Source organism: Haliaeetus leucocephalus, unplaced genomic scaffold (assembly GCF_000737465.1).
Source record: "Haliaeetus leucocephalus isolate CR32 unplaced genomic scaffold, Haliaeetus_leucocephalus-4.0 Scaffold478, whole genome shotgun sequence".
Taxonomy (NCBI): domain Eukaryota; kingdom Metazoa; phylum Chordata; class Aves; order Accipitriformes; family Accipitridae; genus Haliaeetus; species Haliaeetus leucocephalus.
This window is the reverse complement of record NW_010972914.1, coordinates 9,968-12,293: the sequence shown is the minus strand read 5'-3', so window position 1 is coordinate 12,293 and position 2,326 is coordinate 9,968. Positions and strand designations below refer to the sequence as shown.

General features: G+C 41.1%; 1 long non-coding RNA gene across 1 annotated transcript; it reads left to right on the top strand.

Annotated features, from left to right (window-relative positions):
* Nucleotides 1–435: 435 nt before the first annotated feature.
* On the top strand, nt 436–1,985 carry LOC104836745. Its single transcript, XR_774870.1, has 2 exons — nt 436–622; nt 777–1,985. It is a non-coding gene; the product is annotated as an uncharacterized LOC104836745 (long non-coding RNA).
* The last annotated feature ends 341 nt before the right edge of the window (nt 1,986–2,326 follow it).

Here is a 2,326-nt window from a genome sequence, read left to right as displayed (position 1 = left end):
GAATTGGGTAAAGCAGCTTAGCCCCGCGTAATAGGGGCAGCCCGGAGTTTCACCTTCTCTCCGCCCGCTCTTCTCCTCCCCGGCAGCCCCCTTTGTCCTTTTGTGTCTATTTTTGGTGTGATGCTGCAGACGCCACGTGGTCAGTGAAAGGGAGCTCGCCTCAGTAAACAGTCAGCTGATGGGGCTGTGTTCCTCCTCGCCACAAAATAGCGCAACCGGATGGGCCAAGTTTGTTGATGGTGTAACCCTGCTGATGACCTGAAATTACACCGCTAATGGCTTTGGCTCATAAGAGACGTTTTGTTTTGTTTGGTTTTTTTTTTCCACTTGCAAATGACAAGTTTACGAATCTAATTCAGCCCTGCTAAAAGGATCTGAACAATGGGGAAACACTAAACCTTGACTCTTTTTTTTTTTTTTTTTTTCCCCCCCTCCCTGCTTTTAGGAACGAGAGTATACAGCCCTCCAGAGTGGATCAGATACCACAGATACCATGGGAGGTCAGCAACAGTGTGGTCTCTGGGAGTTCTGCTGTACGATATGGTTTGCGGAGACATCCCTTTTGAGCAAGATGAAGAAATCTTGAGGGGACGATTATACTTCAGGAGAAGAATTTCACCTGGTGAGTTGTATAGGGGTCACATGGGGCTTTTTTTCTTTTTTCTATTTTTTTAAATAGCCCTGTACATTTGAGCTTGTACGTGTGGATACTTTTTATTCAGGATCGTCTTTTTCCTTTCCCAGTCTAAAATTGCTTTGTTGTTTGTTTGTTACAGAATGTCAACAGCTGATCAAATGGTGCCTTTCACTGAGGCCTTCAGACAGACCAACACTTGAGCAAATTTTTGACCATCAATGGATGCACAAATCTGAAGTAGTGAAGTCTGAGGACTGTGACATAAGGCTACGGACCCTTGATACTGATGTATCTAGCACAAGTTCAAGTAATGAGAGTCTGTGAATTACTAAGGACCTCGCACTGGGAGGGGAGCTACAAGCAGAAAGACCACAGTGCTGCTGCCAATACGTAGGAGGGGCTAGAAAAATGCATTCATTATTCTGTAGTTGAATCTTTGTCTGAGGGACTTGATTTTATTTTCCCCCTTTGCTGGTTTCTGCTTTGGAATGAGAGATTTCCTTTGGAAACGCTGATGTTTGGGAGTTGCAGGCCAGTACTTAGTCACAGACTGACCTTATTAAGAAAGCAGTGACCTCTTGAATACATGGTAAACTTTTTTGCTCTCATAGAGCCTGGACTAGATTTTATTTGCTTTTGAGTGCCTTTTTGAAAGCTGCTTCAGTGGGACTTTCTTTTTTGAGCTGTGTATGTCCAAAGAAGATCCAGTTCATTATAGGAATTTGCTCCCTTTAGACTCAGTGCTGGAGGAAGCAGCTCCTATGATGCATTGGAGAACATGTTCGGTGATTGAATGAAGTAGTCCCATCCACTGGTGATGGAATACTTGAACACAGACATTTCACTCCTGCCCCCTGGCCCTTTCCAAATCCAACCCACCTCTGCTGCTCAAAATAATTCCTATAGCCTGCACAGAAATATGAACAGGTATATCAGCTTTTTTATCAGAAACATTTATTCATGTTTCCTTTTATCATCTCTACCATTGGGCATGAGAAGCCCCTTTCTCAACTCCCCCCGGCCTTTTGTCACCCTGCGAGTCTTAAAGTATGTATGGGCATGTTGAATGCACAATCAATGCAATATTCAAGGACTTTACTTTTTTTTTCCATACCTGTATAATGTGTTTATGTAAACTCGGTTTTTCCCATGTACTATACAGTTATTTATTGTTTGAAGTTTAGAAGACCTCCCACAGGTTTCAGCTGTGGCTATTTATTTGGTTAATTTATTTGGTTAGAGTTATTCAACACTGTGCTTTCCCCTCCTTCTCCCCATGGGAATTCTAGTGGTTTGCCCATGGCACTTTTTTTCTGCATTCCTGTCAACTTTTGTTTAAAAAAAGAAAAAAAAGAAAAAAATTTTCTGACCTTATCAATTTTTGTTGGAAGATGGAAAATTGTTGTACAAAGTCTAATTTAAGGGAAATAGAATGACTTTTTAAAGTTAGTCAGTATGCCTTTTGTCTGGTATTATTGTACCAGAAATGTAAAGTAATGCTGTTTGGAAGGGTTTTAAATTATTGACATTGTACAGTCTCCGTGCATTGGCTCTGGAAGGTAGAGTGGCAGAGTCATAAACCTTAATTTATTTTAATAGCTGTGTTTCTGTGATCTGGTTGCATTTATGCAGCTTGGATTTGGATTTTTTTTTCTTCTGTTTAACAGTGTGAAATGTATGGAGATCATA